This window comes from Dipodomys merriami, unplaced genomic scaffold, assembly GCF_024711535.1.
Source record: "Dipodomys merriami isolate MVZ:Mamm:240054 unplaced genomic scaffold, mDipMer1.0.p SCAF_775, whole genome shotgun sequence".
Taxonomy (NCBI): Eukaryota; Metazoa; Chordata; class Mammalia; order Rodentia; family Heteromyidae; genus Dipodomys; species Dipodomys merriami.
The window spans coordinates 347,756-364,737 of record NW_027206374.1 but is presented as its reverse complement, the minus strand read 5'-3'; positions in this window follow the sequence as shown (position 1 = coordinate 364,737).

Sequence of the window (16,982 nt, the reverse complement as noted above, 5' to 3'; positions counted from 1 at the left end):
TTATTGAGATTATTAATTATTAAGGGATCCCCTTCTACAGAAATATCAAATGCGTATTCTAAGCCATATTTTAAATATACAATACTCAAAATGTATTTATTGATTGACAAATGATAACATGAAAGGAATTCTGGAAAAACATTTTACAGGTATTTTTTTCTCCCTGAAGTTGTGGGGTTTGAACACAGGGCCTGGGTGCTGTCCCTGAGCATTTTTGCTCAAGGCTAGTGCTTTGAGTGCTTTGAACCACAGCTCCATTTCTGTGTTGTTAAGTGGTTACTTAGAGATAAGAAATTCACTGGGACTTTCCTACCAGGGCTGGCTTTGAACCACAACCCTCAGATGTCAGCTTCCTGAGAAGGTAGGATTATAAGTGTGAGCCATGGACCATTCCTAGGTAAATGTGTGTGTGTGTGTGTGTGTGTGTGTGTGTGTGTGTGTGTGTGTGTGTGTGTGTGTGTGTGTGTGTGTATGTGTGTGTGTGTGGACTTAGGGTTTGAACTCAGGGACTGGGCACTGTCCATGAGCATTTTTGCTCGGGAATAGTTTTCTACCATTTTTGCCACAGCCCCAGTTCTGAAATTTTTGGTAGTGAATTGTAGATACGTAAGTTTCGTAGGTCTGGGCTCTGATGGCTTAAACCTGTTATCCTAGCTATTCAAGAGGCTGAGATCTGAGAATTGTGATTCAAAGCCAGCGAGGTGAGGAAAGGCCATTAGACTTGTATCTCCATTTAACTACCTGAAAATGACAAATGGAACTATGTCTCAAAGTGGTAGAGCACTAGCCTTGTGCAAGAAAGCTCAGGGACAGCCCCCAGGTCCTGAATTCCAGACTTATAATCTACAAAAATGTCTCATAGGCTTTCCTGTCTAGGCTGGCTTCAAATTGTGATCCTCAGATCTAAGACTCCTGAGTTGCTTGGATTACAGGTATAATCCACTAACACCTGGTAAATTTTAAATTCTTTGTAAAGGATAATTTTAATTTTAATGATTTAAAATATCCTCCTTAACATTCTACCCAAACTTCTCTGAAAACACCCTAATAGAAAAGTGACTAAGTTTTATTTTACCATTTTTAGTAGATGAAAGCACATTAAATTCTTTACCACTAATTTCTAATTTTGTGAAAATTTAGACAAGGACTGAACTTGTTTGGCAAATATGTCTTCAAAATTCTTACAATTTAACTTTTAGATGAATATGTTTAAATTTTCAGGGACTAATAATCTCAGTAAAATTATATAGTAATTATCATTCAACTTAATATATACATTAATTTATAAACATAAATAGATAGAATAAGGCCTTCTGTTAATACTTTTTTCAGTTCTTAAGTGGTATCTTTGGAAATAATAGGGCTACTTCAGAATGTTTTATAACATCTCAGACAAGATCACATAACATGGCAATGAATATAACACAAAGAAAGTTCTGCTACTACTTTGCTAAATGACTTAAAAAAACCTTACCCTCTAAGTCTCAATATATTCATTTGAAAATGTAATTGACCTGAAGACTTATTTTAAGAATGCAATTAATGTTATTCCTGGCCAATCATTCAGTGTTGACTAGATATTACTATTATTATTATAATCTGATCTAGAATCATGAGGGCCTTTTATATCTTGTAAGTATCCCTAGTAGTTCGTGATATGATTAAAATTATATTCTTTTTAAGGTAAAGAAATACAAATATAGTTTTCTATTTTTAAGTGTTGGATTCCATTAAGTACAAACTTGCCTTTTGAACAGATTTCTGTTTGTGTACTACTATGTTTTTATCAATAGGTAAGTGCCCTTTCCTTTGGGAAATTTCTCCCTTTCCTTTGGTTTATGTGGGCTCAACTATATTTTTATTCATTGGTTTAGGTGGGCTCAACTTTATTTTTATTCATTGGCATCATGTCAAGATCCAAATTCACTCAAGAAGAATAAAATATTTCCATATTTATTGGTTTGGTGATTGATTCTGAGCTAATCCAGACAGATCCAATCAGATTCTTTCCTTTTATGTGCTACAGGGATATTAAGAATAGAAGTCTTTTCTTCTTGGGTCCAGATGTATGAGGATACCATGAATTAGAGCTGTTAATGGATGGAAAGATTCATCTGAAGAAGGATAAAATGAAGTCAAAACACATATAAGACAGAGATAAGAGACAGATGCATAGAGATAAACCCTGTTTCCATTTATGTGGGTAATATTTTTTAAATTTTTACTGTAAAATGATGTATAGAGGGTTTACAGTTACATGTCTGTCTCAACCACCTCGACCAGCAAGGAAGACAGGACCTGGGATTCTTCTCAAAGCAGTTTATTCAGGAACCTCATCTGCAAGCTTCTCCCTCCCTCCCGTACCCGTGCTCTGGTTATAAGCCTCCTGGATGGCCAATCCCGAAGTGCCATGTGGCATATACTAATAGGGTCGCAAACACGGAAGCAAGCCAGTAGCCAAGCCATAGCCATATAAGGAGTTGTTTTTCACAGAGAGCACTCGCCATCGGGAAGGCGGAAGGCGGAAGCCAGCGCCATCTTTGGTCGCGCCCCATGCAGCTCTCCATAGCTCCCCCTTATTGTTTTATTAAGCAACAGGTAAGAGTAGAGGTTGGGCCTCTGTCTAAAACATTAATGAGAGGACCCTGCACTGGTCTTCGCCTGAGGGGCGCCTTCCCCAGTGATGACCAGGCCCGTCCGATGCCTTTTTTGCAGAGGTGGGATCTTGGGCATCAACCCACTTGCAACCCAACATGCTCTTCTTGGGCTCACGCCGGGAAGTGATTCCCAAGTGCAGTGCGTTTGCCTTACACCCTGTGCTATTCCTTTAACGTGGCAAGCCACGTGTAGGGGGACTGTCCAGCCTCAATGGCAGTGAAGGCCTGGACCACCATAGCCATACTCCTGCGCTGCGAGCTCCTAATCCGGCATATGCACCACAGGCACAGCAAGATCACCAATGCCAGGATACCGATAAGGGAGCCCATTCCCGCCCCCTCCTTCAAATGATCCACAGCTGTCAAAATCCAGGAGGAAACATCTTGTAACAGGGCATCATCCATCCGGCTGGAGTTTACCGCGACAATGGCCGATTGTAGCTGTAACATCAATTGGTCGAATTCCCCTGTCCAGTTGCCTAAAAGATAACTTGACAGTTGTTTAGACAAATTTGCTGCCTGGGTATAGTTATAATACTGAACAGTGGTAATACAAAGCCCTTCATATTTTTGAACATATCCCAGCTGAGCCAACTGCCACAGGATATCAACCTGCTCCTGCACAAGGTCAACCCTTTGATTTAACAGCATCAGTCCTCCTTTTAATTGTGCATTGGCCACTTGTTGTAAATCCAGAGCTCTGGCTGTAGTAGCCGACAAGTTATTTAAAGTCTGAGCCATCTGCACAGTATGTGACATGGAGACAGCGGCAGCCGTCGCACTCGCAGCAGCCACAGCTATAGCAGTTACAATGGCCGCAGTGATGCCAAAATCTCTCTTATGCCTAAACAAGGTTACAGCTTGAGAAGCATCTACTGGCAAAGGCACCCAATGCAGAATGCGTGCAACTATAGCTAACGGATACTGAGAACTCCAGCAGGTAGCAAAATAGCAGGTTTCATTAGTACAAGCACACACATCATCTGAGCATACAGATGTGTTGTTAATTACCAAAAGCACAAAAGGGGAAACCACACACACGGGGGTAGGCTGCTAACTAAATACCGTATAATTCTTACTAAAATGACAATTGGCACCCACAGTATGGGCAGTACTAGTCAAATTGCAAGTCATGTTTGCTATAAAAAAGTGACCCCCTTTTTTATACGGCTCCTTTTCATCTGTTGAATAAGTGCTCTCACTTCTTCCTCCTCTAACTCACTGAAACTTCCTCTTTCCGATTTTAGCTCAGACAGATCTGGGTAAAGTCGCCCCCTTTTGCCCTGTTCATTGTCTCTCTTTTCACTGATCGCCTTCTCTGACCTCTCCTCCTGTAATTGTTCCAGTGCTGACTGTCCATTTTCTATAACCTCACAGCAGCGCTGGTCCTCCAGGCAACCCCTAATCAATTTCCAAATGGGGTGGACTCCTGCCTTTAATGTGCCCTGTTCATAGGCAAAGTCCAAATCCTTCCCTAATTTGTCCCATGAGGCTACTGTAAGGCTCCCGGACACTATAAACCAAGGAGCTACAATGTTGCATTCATCAAGGAACCTCTGTAAGGTACCCTTCTTTAACTTTAGTCCTTTTGAGCGTAGTAGCTCTTCCAGGGCCAGAAAAATTGGATGTGATGTCGCGGCACCCATCTCAGTTATTAAAAATTTTATTTTCTTTTACTTTCACTTTAGGCCTGTATTTTATTTCTTCCCGGGTTCCCGCTCTCTCTTTATCTACAGAGAAGAGCCCCGTATTATGCCCGCTTTAATCTCGGATTCCCACTTAACTGGGAACTTACCGGTGCACCACCCTGACTGCCAGGAGTTCTGAATCCCTTGTGGAGTTAGATCCCTGTACGGGCCACCATTTGTCGTGACCGCCTCGACCAGCAAGGAAGACAGGACCCGGGATTCTTCTCAAAGCAGTTTATCCAGGAACCTCATCTGCAAGCTTCTCCCTCCCCCCTCACCCGCGCTCCGGTTATAAGCCTCCTGGATGGCCAATCCCGAGATGGCATGCAGCATATACTAATAGGGTCGCAAACACGGAAGCAAGCCAGTAGCCAAGCCATAGCCATATAAGGAGTTGTTTTTCACAGAGAGCACTCGCCATCGGCAAGGTGGAAGGTGGAAGCCAGTGCCATCTTTGGTCGTGGCCCCTGCAGCTCTCCACACATGTCAGGTAACAAGTACATTTCCTTTTCAACAATATTACCCCTTCTCTCCCTCTCTTCCAGTTTTTCCCTCCTGTCCCCACTTGCAAGTTATATACTTCATTTTCTAAATAATCTCTAGTGTGAAGAGATGACATTGATCATGATTCATCGTACTCTGAAACATTGAAGCCCAACCATGGGTCATCAAGACCACCTGTTTCTGGGATTGGCCAAGATTATCTTGTAGTTCTTCACCAAATTTCCTAATTTTTCAACTCAAAGCTGTCTTTCTCTGTGACACAAGTAGATGTGCACTCCTCCCTGAAAGTACTTGTCTTTTGGGGGTGAGATTTTGGCAAATATCTGACCTTTACCAATGCTGGCAAAAGGGTAAAAGGTAAATGAATTATTTATCATCCCTCCTCCTCCTCCTCTTCCTCCTTTTCCTCCTCATCCACCTCTCCCTCCTCCTCTTCTCCCTCCTCCACCTTCTTCTTCTTTCTTCTCCTCCTTCTTGCCTTCTCCTTTCCTTATTGTTGTTGTTGTTGTTCTTTTTCTCTTCCGTCTCCTCCAGCCCCTCCTCCTCCAGCCCATTCTCCTCCTCCTCCAGGAAGGAAAGTCTATGAGACTCTTATCTGCAATAATCCACCAGAAAACTGGAAGTGGCACTGTGGCTCAATTGGTAGAGTGCTTGCCTTGAGCTGAATAGTTGAAAGCCAGCACCCAGGCCCAGAGATCAAGGCCCATGACCTACAACAACAAAAACAAAAACAACCTCGGTTAGAGACTAGTGTCTATCAGAATAGACACTTTACTAAAAATGTGCATAGAGTCAATAAAGTATGAAATGATTCTTCACTTAATTAGGATCAGAAAACTGTAAGTTAAAACCAAGTGCTGACCTGAGGAATAATGGAATAGAATTCAAACCCAGAAATGATCCCACAGATCTCTCCTTGATAAGGGAGTCAAAATTTTAAGATGGAAGAAAGACAGCCTCTTTAACAAATGGTGCTGGCAGAATTCACTACATGTGCAGAAAACTGAAGTTAGATCCTTATGTATCACTCTGTACCAGAATCAACTCCAAATAGATCAAAGACCTCAATGAAAGACCAAATACCCTGAAAATATTGCAGGATGGTATAGGGGATATTCCAGGGATCATTGGCACAGGTAGAAACTTCATAAAGATCCAGAAACACAACAAATCAGAAAAAGACTGGATTGATGGGACTACATTTAACTGTAAAGCTTCTGCATGGCAAAGGACATATCTAGGAAGATACATAAAAAGCCCATAGATTGAGAGATCTTCACTAGCTATACAACAGACAAGGGCCTCGTATCAAAAATATACGTAAAGCTCAGGGGCTGGGAATTTTGGCCTAGTGGTAGAGTGCTTGCCTAGCATGTGTGAAGCCTTGACTTCAATTCCTCAGTACCACATACACAGAAAAAGCCTGAAGCAGTGATGTGGCTCAAGTAGTAGAGTTCTAGCCTTGAGCAAATGAATCTCAGGGACAGTGTCAAGGCCTAAAGTCCCAGCCATAGGGTTGGCAAAAAATACTTCAAAATAAAAACTTAGCCCTCCCCCAAACAAATCCTCAAAAAAACCCAATCTCACAGCCAAAGATGAAAACAAACTCCAAGTGAAGGGATAGAGGAAGATCCACCATGCAAATGCTCCCTGCAAGAAGGTAGGAGTTGCCATCCTGATATCTGACAAAATAAACTTTTCATTAAAATCAACACAAAAAGACAAAGAAGTACAATTTATATTAATACAGAGAACAATCCAAGAAGAGGATATCACCATTATCAGTTTAAACTCTCCAAACATTGATGCATCCATATGTTAAGTAAATATTCTCAAAATAGATACTAATACTCTGCTCTTACCAAAGGACAGGTCTACCAACCAGAGGATTAGTAAAGAAGCCTCTGAATTCAATGATACAATATCTCAGTTTTCAACCCAACAACAACCCAGTACACATTCTTTTCAGTAGCCCATGGAACTTTCTCCAAAGTAGCATCATAGTTTGTACAAAGAATTTAAGCAAATACAAGAAGATCGACTAATTCCTTGTATTCTATTCGACCACAGTGAAATCAAGCTAGTTCTCAGTAACAAGGCATACCATAGAAATTACTAAATACATGGAAATTGGACAACACACTTCAGAGAAACACCTGGGTCACAGAAGAAATTAAATAAGAAATTTTAAAGTTCCTACAATTTAATGAATTTAAAGAAATATATGGGTCACTACAAAAGCAGTCCTTAGGGGAAATTTTATCACTGTCAGTGCACACATCAAGAAAATAGAGACAGGGGTTGGGAAGGTGGCTCAGTGGTAAAGCACTTGCCTTGCATGAGGCCCTGGGTTTGATTCCTCAGCACCACATAAGCAAAAGGGAAAAAGCCAGAAATGGCGCTGTGGCTCAAGTGATAGAGTGCTAGCCTTGATCTGAAGGGCTGAGGGACAGCGCCCAAGCCCAGAGTTCAGGCACCACGATCGGACCCCCCCACCTCTCCCCAAAAAAGAAAGAAAGACAATAGAGAAAGACCAAGTAAGTAATCTCATGATGCAAGTAAAACTGCTAGAAAAGCAAGAAAAAATTCAACCTAAAAATAATACATGGAGCAAGTTAACCAAAATAAGAGCTGATATCAATGAGGTAGAGATTAAGAAAACTATAAATAAAATTAACAAGAAACTTTTTTCAATACATTAATAAAATTGCTGGACCTCTGTCCAGCTTAAGGAAAAAGAGAGGAGACCCAAATCAATAAGATCAGGGATGTCACAGGAAAAATTACAACAAACATCCAAGACATCCAAACACTCAGAAAGAACTATTTCCAGAATCTATACTCTCTAAGGTAGGGAAACCTAGCAGAAATGGATGAAGTTTTAGAGTAATACACGTTGCCCAAACTGAACCAAGAAGAAATCAATCAAATAAGCCAAGATCTTACAATGAGAAAGAGGAAGCAATCAGAAGTCTTCAAATAAGGAAAAGCCCAGGTATAGTTTGATTCACTATGGAATTCTATAAGACCTTCAGAAAGGAACTAATACCCATACTCCTCAAGCTCTTCCATGAAATAGAAGCAGAGGGAGAGAACCAAAACTCATTCTAGGAAGCCAATATCACAATTAACCCCAAACCAGGCAAAGATACAGCAAAAAAATAGAACTACAGACCAATTTGTTTGATGAACACAGATGCATAGGTCCTCAATAAAATATTAGCAAACAGAATCCATCAACATATCAAAAAATGAAACACTATGATCAAGTAGGCTTCATCCTAGAGATGCAGGGATAGATTAACATATATAAATCAATAAATACAATCCATTACATCAACAGATACAAAGTAAGAACTACATGATTATCTCCATTGATGCAGAAAAGGCCTTGGATAACATACAACATTCATTCATGCTAAAAGCTATGGAGAAAATAGGAACAGAAGGAACATTCCTTAAAACAATAAAACCCATATACAACAGAACAATGGCCAATATTATACTCAATGGAGAAAACCTACAACCAATTCTTCAAAAATCAGGAACAAGGCAAGGATGCCCATTCTCACCACTCCTCTTCAATATAGTTCTGAAATCCTTAGCCAGAGCAATAAGGCAAGAAAAGAACATTAAAGGGTTCTCCATAGGGATGGAAAAAGTTAAACTATCCCTTTCTGCAGATGATATGATATTATACCGTAGCAACACCAAAAATTCCACTCCCAAACTCCTAGAACTTATGAATCATTTCAGCAAAGTAGCAGGATACAAAATTAACCCAAAAAATCAGTTACCTTTCTGTACACCAACAATGTACTAGCAGAAAGGGAAATCAGGGAAACAACTCCATTCACAATAATCACATAAAATAAAATATTTAGGAATTAATCTAACCAAAGATGTAAAGTACCTATTTAGTGAAAAGTATAAAAGCCTAAAGAAAGAAATCAAAGAGAGCACCAAGAAATGGAAAAACCTTCCGTGTTCTTGGATAGGCAGAATCAATATTGTGAAAATGACCATACTGCCAAAGTTGATATACAAATTCAATGCAGTTACCATCAAAATCCCAATGATGTTCTTTACTGAAAATAGAAAAAAAAATCCAAAACTTCATATGAAACAACAAACGACCTAGAATAACCAAAACAATTCTAGGCAAAAGAGACAACACGGGAGGGACCTCGATGCCAGACTTCAAACTGTACTATAAAGCCGTAATAACAAAAGTAGCTTGCTCTTGGCACAAAATGGACCTGAAGACCAATGAAATAGATTAGAAGATCCCGAAATAAAATCACATACCTATAGTCAGCTGATAATTGAAAAAGGACCCAAAGACACACAGTGATAGGAACATAGCCTCTTCAACTATTGGTGCTGGGAAAACTGGGTGATCACATGCAGAAAACTGAAAATGGATCCCTGCCTGTCACTGTGCACTAACACCAACTCAAAATGGATTAAAGACCTAAACATCAAATCTGAGAAGAGAGACGCATGAACTTATAGGCACAGGCAGGAACTTCCTGAACAAAGTCCCAGGGGCACAATAAAATGGAGAAAGACTCAACAAATTGGAATCCCTTAAAATAAAAAGTTTCTGCACAGCTAAAGACATAGCTACCAAACTAGAAAGACAGCCAACCAATTGGGAAAAGATATTTATTAGCACTATATCAGACAAAGACCTAATATCCAAAATAAAAGAAGTAATTCAATAAACAAATCCATCTCAAATCCAACAAACCAATCATTAAATGGGCAAGAGAACTAAAGAGACACTTCTCAGGAGAGATAAAAATGTCAAAGAAGGGCTGGGAAGTAGCTCAGTGGTAGAGTGCTTGCCTTGGATGCATGAGCTCCTGGATTTGATTCCTCAGAACCACATAAGCAGAAAAACCTGGAAGTGGAGTTGTGGCTAAAGTGGTAGAGTGCTAGACTTGAGCTGCAGAGCTGAGGGACAGTGCCTAGGCCTAGAGTTCAGGCCCCACAACTGACAAATAAGAAAAAAGTGGCAAAGAAACACATGAGGAAATGTTCACCATCCCTGTCCATAAAGGAGATGTAAATAGAAACAATCATGAGATACCACCTTACCTCTGTCAGAATGGCCTATATCCTAAATTCAGCCAACAACAAATGCTGGTGGGGATGCAGAGGAAGAGAAACCCTACTTCATTGCTGATGGGAATGTATACTAATACAACCATTCTGCAAAGCAGTCTGGAGGCACCTCAGAAAGCTAAATATACACCTCCCCTATTACCCAGCCATACCACTCCCAACGCATCTACCCTGAGCAACACGAACTAGGATACAAGGACACATGCACCTCCATGTTCATTGCTGCGCTATTCACAATAGCCAAGATATGAAAACAACCAAGATGCTCCACTACAAATGAATGGATCCAGAAATTGTGGTATCTGTATACAATGGAATATTATGCAGCCATTAGAAAGGACAAAATAATGACATTCACAGGGAAATGGATGGAACTAGAACAAATCATGTTAAGCGAGGTAAACCAAGATCAGAGAGACAAATGACACATGATCTCCCTGATATGTGTATGTTAATCCAAAATGAAAGGAGATATGACAATGTAAACACGACACAAGAATCAAAGGACCACTACTGCATTTGTCATATCATTTCTAAATGACTTCATGTTCTTGACCTCATATATGGTATATACAGGTGCACATCTGAGGGAAGCTAGGAGGAGGACATAGAATTAGTGGAAAATATACAACAGAGGGGCCCATCAGCTGCACTGGACATTGATGAAAATGAGCTAAGCAACTCAAGGGCAGTGATGGGAGGGAGGGAATGAGAGGGAAAGAGGGAACAACTGACACTAAGAAAAAGTAAAGAAATGTACATATCACCCGATTTGGAAGACATAGTTGTATTGCCAAAGCTTATAAAATTCACAAACTTTATAGACCATGATAAAGGCAAGTTGCCTTGTGAAGGTTAAAATGTGTTTGTGATTATAACTATGTATCACAATTCCACAGTACTGTGAAATTTTTGTAATCACAACTTCAATAAAAATTATTTTTAAAAAAAGAAACAACCACCCCATTAAAAATGGGCTAAGGAATAAAAAGGAGATTTCTCTGGAGAGGAAATAAGAATGGCCAATAGACACATGAAGAAATGTTCAACATCTCTGGCCATAAAAGAAACGCAAATCAAAACAACATTGAGATTCCACCTCACCCAGTGAGAATGGCTATAATCAAGTAGTCTAATAACAACAGATGCTGGAGTGGATGTGGCCAAAGGGAACCCTACTGCACTGTTGGTGGAAATGTAAACTTGTTCAACCACTTTGGAAAGCATTATGGAGGTTCCTCAAAAGAAATCACATAGATCCCCTAAGGATCCAGTAATCCCACTCCAGGGCATTTACCCAAACAATTGCAAACAAAGCCACATTAAAGCTACCAGCACAACTATGTTCTTTGTAGCAACCAAACCAGATGCCCTTCAGTAGATGAATGGATGAAGAAAATGTAGCATATATACACAATAGAATTCTATGCTTCCATGAGGAAGAATGCCATCACCTCATTCATAAGGAAATAGAAAGATTGGGGAAAATCATATCAAATGAAGTAAGCCAGGATTAAAGAAATATAGCCTCCATGGTTTCCCTTATTTGTAATAATTAGCATGTGTCTATGATAGTCCTAGCAGAGGATCGCAGTAGCTCAATGTACATATGACCAAACATACATATGACCATATAAGATGATGCTAATTGAAATGAACTCCATGGAAATGAGGGGTTTTGTTTGTTTTTAATTTTTATGTTCTGTGTGAAATTCTTTTTTCTTTCATTTTCCCTCTTGTAGTTTATCCCCTATTGTCACTGTTCTTCATTTTGGTACCCCATGTCTTGTGTATGTATTTATGTGATTTGGGGAGTGGAAAGGGGCTAACAAAATGGTGAGACAAAGGACAAAAGACCAATGCAACAGCAATACTCACAAGACACAATGGTGGAAATGAACTTTACAACTTGGTCGGGGAGGGAAAGTGAGAGAGGAGGTAACAATGTTCGACAAGCAATGTACTCATAGCCTTACTTGTGTAATTGTAACCCCTCTGTACATCACTCTTACAATTAAATTAAATTTTAAAAAAAACAACCAAGTGCTGTACCAGTGTACTTTGAAGAAGGCCAAGAATGGAAAGAAATGTGAATGTGAGCAGAATGCACTGCAGCTGCAGACACTGAAGGTTAAATCCAATTGTGGAACACTACCTTGTAACATTGATGCTTAAGGGTAACCATTAATTCATTATAGGGTCTGGTATCTCACTCGTAGAAATGCTTGTGTGTGTGTGCATGTATGTGTATGTGTCCAACTGAAATACATATGTATACATAAAAAGAAACCATGAAGAAAATAAGTAGCATCATTATTATATAATAGACTAAATCTGAAAACACTGTGGTATGTTGGGTTAGTATGTTGGACTAATTCTACATTGTGGTACATTTACAAAACATCTACATTGTGATGTATTTGCATTACAAAAGAAATAAATTAAACTTGTGTTGTCTGGTATTTTTGAAGATTGGCATTCCATATGATATTTTAGAATGTAGAGAATATTTTTAAACAATCAATGATTATTACTAAGAGACACCAAAGAAACATCTAGACTCCCTTTCCCAGACAACATATACACCAGAGGGGTGTTTAGCTTGAGATTTTGGGGGACAAAAGAAAATATATGTCTTATTCTCAGACAAACCTGCCTCTGGGGACTTGAAGGCTAAATTGTTTGGATGACAATTCCAAGAATATATGAGGTGTTGAAGAAGGAATATTCGTTGTTGTCATTCAATATATTGATAGGGTTTTTTCTTTGACCTTCAAGTTGTAAGTAAAGACCGAAGATTTCCACAGAGTGCAAGTTAATGGTGGGGGGTGGGGCTTGTCATCAGTAGTGTTTACAAGCATTTTCAATTTTCCCTCACTCTGGATACATGGAGTAAGTGGGCTTCTTATGACCCAAAAACTATTAAGTAGTTCAGGCCAGTGAACTTAGAGTGGAAATAGTATGTTACTACTGGAAGGTACCTAATGGCCGGTGGGGGAAAAGTAGACAAATTGGTTGAGAAGCACCAGACATCAAACAATATTATAATTATCCAGAATGGATATAAAGAAGGTAATCTATGGTGATAAAAGTTAGGATAGGGCTGGGAAGATGGCTCAGTGGTAGAGGGCTTGCCTTGCATGCATGAGGCCCTGGGTTCGATTCCTCAGCACCACATAAGCAAAAAAAGAAAAAAGCTGGAAGTTGCACTGTGGCTCAAATAGTAGAGCACTAGCCTTGAGCTGAAGAGCTGAGGGACAGTGCCCAGTCCCAGAGTTCAGGCCCCATGACCGGACACCCTCCAAAAAAAAGTTAGGATAGAAATTGGGGTGAAGGGGCAGATATAAGCGGGTAACTTTTATTTCCAATTTGATTTTGTGACCTGAAAGTTGGGTATAAGGGAAGCTTCATTTGTGATAATTCTTCTAGCTATTTAGTTATTTATATGCTATGTATCATATAAAGGTTTATTTTTTTAAAAAAATCATAGAAATAACTAGATGTCAGTTGTTATTTAAATTAGTCTATGCCATCCAAATCTCCTATACCAAATATAGCTCCAGTTTTTACTAGGACAGAACCAATACAAGAGAGGTATATTTATATAGTTTAGCCTGAGGCTCTTTGGGACTCCTTAACCTCCAAGGGACAAGGTGATGAAATGAGTATCTATAATGGAAATATGGTTTAATTCCATCCCAAATCTAATGATATGCAATGGCTGGATAAAGACATGGATGTTGTATCTATGTAGGATGAAAACTGCTTCACTGATTTGACTGGGACATAAAACAATATCACTGTGTTCCAGAACTAAGTAGATAAATGATGTGTGTGATGCTGGGGGAATAAAATTGGGTCCTACTGGGATTAAGTTATGGATAAGGCAATTATTCTTCGTCCTAAAATAATGCCCGTGTCTCCAAGATAACTAGCACATAATCAGTATTGAGTTTCTTTGAGAATGCCAAATTATTAAATGCCAATTATTAAACAGAGGATTCTGGCCTACAGATGAGACATTCAAAAAACTCAAATTGCCATCTACTTATTTAGCTATGTGGTCATAAATTAGACTTCAGGGGCTACGTATCTCCTTCAGGATCAAGTCAGTGAAGTGTACTACATCCATCACCATTCAGTCCTTTTAAGTTCCATTTTTCCACCTTCATGTCTTCTAATTCCATCTCCTCTTAACCTATTTCATAGTTCAGCAGTTGCTAGCTTTTGTAAATTTCTGTATATTTGTTCTTCCAGGCTTCCAGCCTTTGCTCATATATAGTATTCACTTTCTGCTCTGAACAACTTCTGTTGATTATCTCCCTGGAAAATTCCTACTCATTCTTCAAAAGATTGTCACTCTCAAAGATGAATAACTTTTCTTCAGCCTACCTAGAAGCCATTCCAGGTTCCCATTGCTGATCCTGTGACACTGTACTCTTCTCTTTATATTTAGAGCTACTTGAATACAGAATTCATATTTTATGCATCTCTACATATCAAACTTCTTTTCCAATGAATACATCATAAATTATGTTCAAGAAATATTTTCAGGTACTCAGGAGGCAGGAGGATCATGAGTTGAAAGCCAGCTTGGACAAAGATGGAAGTGGGACCCTGTTTCCAAAACAACAGAACTTGAGGAAAGAAAAAGAAAAAAAAACAGGACTAAGGGCATATGTAGACTCCAGTAGTAAAATATGCTGGGCTAGTATAGCAACTCTAGGTTCAATCCCAGAAAATAAAAGAAAGATTCTTTTCTCCTTCACAAATAGTTTGTCAAAGAAGAAACTCATATTCAAATGGCTACCAAGGCTATTTTTAAAACTCCTTAATCTCACAACACTATGATATTGACTATTCAGGAGGCTGAGACCAGCAGGATTGCACTTTAAACCAGTCAGGTAGAAAAATCAATATGAATCCATTAATATAACTAGCAAATTATGTGTTGGTGGCATGACCCAAGTGGTAGAACACCAGCCAAGAAAGCTGAGTACGGTCAACTGCCTTGAGTTCAAATTCCAATACCAGCAAAAACAAAACAAAACAAAACAAAAAAACCTTCAACACTGGTAAAAATAAATAAAAGCTGATATAATACACATTATTTTATTGATTAGAGATAAATATTTTTAAAGGCTTATATTTTATGCATTTAATTTTGATGCTTAGTGTATAAGGAAACAACCAAGCAGTATAAGCAAATATGAATACACCAAGATAGCTATATTGTTATTTATTGTAAAACGAATGCTATTTTTATCAAAGGGCCCAACAGTGAAGCAATATTTCTATAATTAAGAAATATTATAACATTATGAGCATTGCACCTCTGCATGTTTACTGACATAAGAAAATCCTTAAAATACAAAATTAACCAAAAGGCATGATAGTAATATGCATAGTAAACATAGCACAAATTTAATCTTTATAAATAGCCCATTAACTGTCTAAAGGAAGCCAGATATTGGTGGTCCATGCTTTTAATCCTCACAACTTGGGAGGCTGAGATTTTTGAGATCGTGGCTCAAGGCCAGCACAGATAGAAAGAAATTAATGAAACCTCTTTTTAATGGAGCCCTGGATGTCGTGACATAGATATGCTACACTCACTACCAGCAAGCCTCATGTAAGTGGGTCATGCCCAGGGATGAACACAGGCAGAAAGTGAGAGCCTAACTCAAAAGTAATGATCAAACATAAAGACTCAATGCACAGCTCCACAGTTAAAGAGGGTCTACTCAGCCTCCAGCACAACTTTTATTTCCCGAAAGGGAAAAAAATAAGCACAGAAAAAATATGCCAATAATGTTGCAGTGGTACTATTCAGGAATGAAGCTAAGAAAAATAATTTCTGCTTCCTTACAATATTCTCATAATAATCTGCTCATCAGGAGAAAACAATCTCATTCCATCCGCCGCCCCACACCTCATTGTGATTTTGGAGATAAATATAAGAAACACAAGAAAAATTCCTTTCTAATTCAAGTAAACTCACAACAGGTAACAGAGCATAATTTGTTAAACATAATTTTGTAGGGCGGAGGGCATAGATCAAGTAGCAGTCTACTTGTCTAGTAAGCACAGGTCCTGAGTTCAAACCCCAATATTGAAAAAAAGTACTGTCATCAAATAATTTTTTTATTGTGAAAATATTGTACAGAGGGGTTACAATTACCTGGGCAAAATAATGAGTACATTTCTTTTCAAGCATTGTAGCCTCCTCTTTTATTTCCCCTTCCCATCCCCTCTGCTCCCCACTCCCTCAGCCAACCCTCCTCCCCACCCCCCCCCCACCAAAGTTGTAAAGTTCGTTTTCGACATAACGATTTGTACGTCTCATTGTTGCAATGGATCCACCTGTATTCCTATTTAAACGATTTGTTCTTTTCCCTTCCCCTCCACAAATTATAACAACAAAAAATAGAGTGAAAGCAGGGGTTATACCATGGAGGAGGGACATACAAAACAACAAAGAAATAATCTTATAAATGTGTTAGAAACAATCGCATGAAAGAAAAAAAAAACATTTGAATACATGCCTTAGGGTTCATTTCCCTAACATCAACTTATCTGTCCTTTTCTGCTTGACTCAGACATACATTAGTTATTGCAAATAAAGGAAACCATGGTACGTAAGTTTCTTTGGGCCTGGCTTACTTCACTGATTATAATTTTTTCCAAGTCTTTCCATTTCCTAACAAATGGAGCAATGTCATTCTTTCTGATGGAGGCATAGAATTTCATTGTGTGTATATACCACATTTTCTTGATCCATTTATCTAGTGAGGGGCATCTGGGTTGGTTCCATATGTTAGCTTTGGTAAATAATGCTGCAATAAACATAGTTGTGCTGGTAGCTTTAGTGTGCCAAAAATTCATATGGAACAATAAAAGACCCCGAATAGCAAAAACGATCCTGAACAGAAAGAACAGTGCTGGAGGAATATCAATACCAATTTTCAAACTCTATTATAAAGCCATATTAATCAAAAGAGCT